Genomic DNA, 6,234 nt, shown 5'->3' on the forward strand with positions numbered 1-6,234 from the left:
GGTTGATAATTTTCAATCTGAGGTTGGGTTTGAGTTGAATTAGGGTTGAAGTATAGGAACCTTGGATTGGGCTAGGTTGAGCACCAACGTCACCAAACCCACCCGACTTTCAGCCCCCAGTGGAAGTCTCTTCTTCTTGTCTGTGGAGTTTCTCTGGCGGGATTCTGCGATTTTGGTTTTTCATTTTCAAAATGCGGTTCCGCCACTTTGAATCTGATCGGACACCATCTTAGCCGTTCGTTGGGATAAAACATGTCAAGAAGCGTGACAATGTACTTCGAGGCGCACCACGACGAGGATTATGCTCGTCTGGTCATTAGGTGGGCCGGACCTGTACTCTGGGCCTTGCATTGGTGGTCCATTGATTTCAGTGGTGCCCATCGTTTCGCATGGATGGAAATTCCTGCGGTAAAGGTTGTCCTGGATGCCTCGCATAAATCAGCAAGGAGATATTCGACTTGGAAAGTAACATTTACAACATCGGTCCTTTTGCATGTGCTTGTTGTGCGGGAAAATCTGTGGGCTCCACATTATGCATGTGTTTTATGCACGCCGTTCGTCCATTTTGCTGGGCAGAGGCTAAAACATGAGGCAGAGTTAAACCTAAGATTTATTTATAACTTATTTACAACTTGTAAGTCACTTTTAAGTAAAATTGCGACGAAACTTTAAGGGTTGGGGGTGAGAAGTAACTTCCCTCTAAGTGACTTGCACGCCAATGGTTTGATTTTTAAAATGAGAGGAAAAAAAAGGGGAAACATACCTCCGTTACAACAAAGCTCCAGACATTGAAGCTTCGGTAAGTGCGCTCTCTCTCTCTCTCAAATTAGGGCTGTTATGTGCCTCTTTTTCCCTCTTACTGTTTGCAGTCGGGGTTACAAGTTTTTTTAAATTATTTTTTACTTTTATTTGTGGTTGGTCGGATTCAATGGGGCCGTGATAGTGGGGTCTACCCTATGGCCTGTTTGGATGCCTGTAAATTCTTTTTAAGTTGTAAGTAACTTACATGTAAATCACGGACGAGTGAAAGTTATTTATAAGCAATCTGTTTAGATATAAATTGTAAGTTATTTGTAAATTTTTTTGATTGGGTAATATGTAAGTTATAGGTAAAAAGTTGTATATTTATATTGAGCAGAACTTAGGTTAGGGAATTGTTCTAAAATATTATTATCGTATAAAAAAGAATGGGATCAAATCTATCATTTTATTAAGCCCATCAAGATGAATATTTGAATTAATTCTTATAGCCTTATCTGAGTAGGGCCCACCAAGTCAATAGTCTGGATCATAGAGCCATGAATTCTAGTTGTAGCATTTGATCATGTAATCTAACACTATTTTATAATGTTTCTTCTCTTTTGAATTAGTGGGCTCATTTTTATGACTCATTTGATAATTGGTTTAGCTTAATAATCAGCTTAAATATTTATCTAAATGGGCTTAACAAAATAACATATTTAATATTAAGATTTTTTTTTTTTTGTGATTATAACATTTTGAAACGATTTCATATTTCAAGTTCTGTCTTGTATAAATATACAATTTCTTACATGTAACTAACCTATAAATTATCCAAATTTGTAAGTGACTTACAACTTACATCTAAATAGGATAAACTGTAAGTAACTTAAAAGAATTTATAGGCATCCAAAATAGGCCCTAAGGTAGACCACACTATAAAAAATTCTAACATTTATTTGCGTGGATTGGAACGAACACAGAAATATCAGCTCGATGCATAACTTTTGTAGATTCGAAGAAGTGTGTAATGAGTACATGGCTTTGGTGGATCCTTGACTGTGTGGCCCACCACAGTAAACACTATTAAAATGAAGCAGATTCAAATCTAAGGTGGACCACACCACAGGAAACGCAGTATTAAAATGAAGCAGATTCAAATCTCAGGTGGCATCACACCACAGGAAACACACTATTGAAATGAAGCAGATTCAAATCTCAGGTGGGACCACACCACAGGAAATACATTATTAAAAACTTCTTGGGTCCTATGGAAATGTTTATTTGCCATCCAACGTGTAGATTAGGTCACAGCGACCTGGATGAAGGGACCACACAAATATCAGCTTGAGCCAATATTTTTGTTCTCCAAACAAGTTTTTAACGGTCAACCACCGGTGTTTGTCCACCTGAGATTTGGATATGAGATCATACCTTAAAATGAACAAGTGGATTAGGTGCGACCCTCACCGTGGGGCCCACTTTGATGTATGTATTCTATATCCACTGTCCATCCGTTTTTCTATATCATTTTAGGGCACTGGGCATGAGTAAAAAACGGTAACAGATCCAAATCATAGTTGGACCATATCATTGGAAACCGTGGTGATTGACCATTAAAAACTGTGGGCCACACGTTTTTATCCAGCTGATATCTGTTTTTCCTGTAGAATGGTCCACCTGAGATTTGGATCCGCTTTATTTTTGGGCTCATGCACTGTAATGATCTGGCAAAACAGATGGACGGTGTGGATATATAATACATACATTAATGTGGGCCCCACAGTAAGGGCCGCACTGAATCCGCTCCCCTAAAATGAGCCATCGAAACTGATGGACGGCGCGGATACAAGGCACATCCATCACAGTGGGCCCCATAGTCGGGATGGATTCACTGATGATCAATCATTACTGTTTCCGTGTGGTCCACCTGAGATTTGTTATCTGCCGCGTACAATTCTTGAATATGGTTAGTCCGTCGGAAGCGGATTGGCTGGTGTACCACACACCAGCTACCTAGCTAGTGTGAGTACGTGTCGTGCGACGCTCCTCGAGCTTCGAGTTGCACGAACGGTTAAAAGGAGATCAAAGTTATATGCGCCCTACAATGATGTATTTATCATATCTACACCGTTCATCCGTTTGGTGAGATCATTTTAGATCTTAATCCCAAAAATGAGTAATTTCCAAGGCTCAAGTGGACCACACCACAAATAACAGTGGGACAATGATTCTCACCGTTAAAACATTCGTAGGACCCACCGTAACGTTTACTTTCCATCCAATCTGTTCATAAGGTCACATTGATCCAAAATTTCTATGACCCCAAAAGGGTTTCAATGGTATGCGTTCAATCATCCACTTCTTTTTACAGTGTGGTCCACTTGATTTTTGTATCTATCTTATTTTTTGGCTCAAGCCTTAAGACGAGCCTACCAAATGGACGGACGGTTTGGATATAACTAATACTTCAATATGGGACCTACGGAACTTGGTGACGTCAACACACTAGCCACATGGGTGATGTGTGGTACATCAGCCAATCCGCTTCCCCGGCGGAAACGGATTGGCTACTCCCCCTTACACCAACAAATGGCTGGTAGTCGGTGCTCCGTGGGCCCAACCATGATGTATGTGTTTCATCCATGTTGTCCATCTATTTTAATAGATCATTTTACGGTATGAGACCAAAAATGAGGTATATCTCAATTTGAAATGGACCACATCATAGGAAACAGTGTTGGAGCGTCGACCATTAAAAAACATTTTGGGGCCATAAAAATTTTGAATCAACCTAAGTTTTGTTTTTTTACCTTCATTTGGGCCTGTATGACCTAATCAACCTATTGGATGTCAAATAAACAGTACAGTGGGCCTTAGGAGGATTTTAGTGATGGATATCCAATCACTATTGTTTTCATGTGGTGTGGTCCACCTGAGATTTATATACCTCTCATTTTTGGGATAACGCCATTAAATGATCTGTAAAAATGTATGAACAGAAAGGATGAAACACATACATCATGGTGGGGCCCACAGAGCACCGACCATCAGCCACGTGGCTGGTGTCAAGGGGGAGTAGCCAATCCGTGCCCGGTGGTCGGTGCTCCATGGGCCCCAACATGATGTATTTGTTTCATCCATGCCGTACATCTATTTTTACATATTATTTTAAGATATTAGACAAAAAATGAGGTATATTCCAATCTTAAGTGGACCACATTACAAGAAACAGTGTTGAATGAGCGTCGACCATTAAAAAATATTTTGGGGCCATAAAAGTTTTGGATCAAGCTGATTTTTGTTTTTTCCCTTCATCTGGGCCTGTATGACCTAATCAACATATTGGATGTTAAATAAACAGTACAGTGGGCCTTAGGAGGATTTTAATGACGGATATCCAATCACTCACTATTGTTTTCATGTGGTGTGGTCTACCTGAGATTTATATACCTCTAATTTTTGGAATCAAGCCATAAAATGATCTTTAAAAATGGATGAAACACATACATCATAGTGGGCCCCACAGAGCACCGACTACCAGCCACAGGGATGGTGTCAGGGGAGTAGCCAATCCGTTTCCCTGACCGTGAGGTTCAAAATCGGCCAGTACACAGCCGTAGCTCATACCCTAAAAATGATATGGAAATATGGATGGACGGTGTGGGTAAAACCCATACATTAAGGTGGGCCCCACAGAGCCCTTTTCTGAGAGGAAATCGATTCTAGCGCATAAAAATACGACGTGCACGCCCGTAGGAATCCGATGCAACTTGTAAAGCTGGGCCCACCTACGTTTCCATCCGCATGCTAATAAGTTCGCCTGCTCGTCAGTGAGATGCTTCTCATCATACCATTCCCAAAAGAGAAACCATTTCAGCTTCTTTTAATTTTAATCTTTTTCTCCCGATTCAATCCAACGGTTGCCATCGCATCTTTGTCACCCACCTTGTTCTTCCTTCCATGGTTAAACGAGTTTGATGTGAGTCGGGCTCAGTAGGATCCGATCTGGTCTGATACCATGGGTCACCCCGAATCGGTTGACTCTGGCCGATTTGGACCTGACTCGGGCGAGTTTCGACTTACTCACGAGTCGGTCCGAGTCACCGATTCTTTTAACCATGGTTCTGTGTTTCAAAAAATCTGTTGCAATAATTGGACATACCACAGATTCATGTTTGCATCTAGACCGTTGGTTTTCATTTTTCACGTGCGACCTACGTAATCAATATAATTCACCTTCGTAAACGGGGATTTAATTAATTTTTGGTCGGGCCCACAGAACTCAGGGCAGGGCGTGCATGATCCAAACCCGGCCCATTGGCACCCCTAGACAACGTTGTAATGGGGTGAATGGACAGTCCAGATCAAAGCTTTGGGCACAATGATACCATGCCCATTAATGGACCTGAACCATCTGCCAAGGACCCAACTCCAAGCCGAGTGCGGCCCACATCCAATACTTGCAAAATTGCTCTTGGCATGATGATGTTGACAGTAATTTCTGCAGTAGCAGGAACAATTTCGGGGGACTTAACAAACGTTCTAATATATCTATATAAAAACGCTCAGCTACGCACCGGTTCGGATGTCATTATGTGCGAACCTTGCGCTATTAACTGTCGGATAAGGCAGATGATCTAGTGATACAAAGAGAGGGAAACTCACTCTTGTGAACTTGCGCATCACTTTTTCAAACTCGCGCATAAGAGCACTTTCATCCAGACCGTCTACCTTATTCAATGGTTGATAACAACGTTCGCACGTAATGATGTACGAACCGGTGTGTAGCTGAGCGTTTCTCATATATATATAGGGCCATACCATTTAAAATCATGTGAAGACGTGCCTAAAACATATAAAAGCACTTAGTGGGGCCCACCTAAAATTTGGATGCATTTGAAACTTGGTCTAACCCCTCATCCAAGCGGGACACATAATGGATGGGCTGGGTTTGTGAACCACATCTCGGTGGGCTCAACAGATGATTATGAATGTTTTAACGGGAGGGTAACCCCTCTCAACTTTTGTATGTGGTGTGGCTCACACAAGTCATGGATTGACTTGATTTTTAAGCCCGAGGCCCACCATGGAATGATGCATTTGACTGATGGGGTAGATTTTTGACACGCATCACGGTGGGGCCCACATAGCTCGATCTCATGGGAAGTTCCCATGAGGTCGACCGCATAGAACCATTTCCCCCATATATATACGTGTGTGTGTGTGCACGCGCATGATCCTTATTTCCCAATCAACTATTTCTAATATATCGTTTGATCAAGTGGGCCATGTAGGCACAAAGAAATAAACATTTTAGAGGAATGAAACCAACGGTTCAGATGAATGGATCGCCTGACCAAGGATTGGAACGACATATTTGTAACATACAACACATGCACGGGCTGGGCCGGGTCGGGGTAAAATTACTTGAGCCCAAACCCCACCTGATTATTGATCGGGCCATGCATGTAAGCCCAAGCCCAAGCCCAG

This window comes from Magnolia sinica, chromosome 4, assembly GCF_029962835.1.
Source record: "Magnolia sinica isolate HGM2019 chromosome 4, MsV1, whole genome shotgun sequence".
Classification (NCBI taxonomy): Eukaryota; Viridiplantae; Streptophyta; class Magnoliopsida; order Magnoliales; family Magnoliaceae; genus Magnolia; species Magnolia sinica.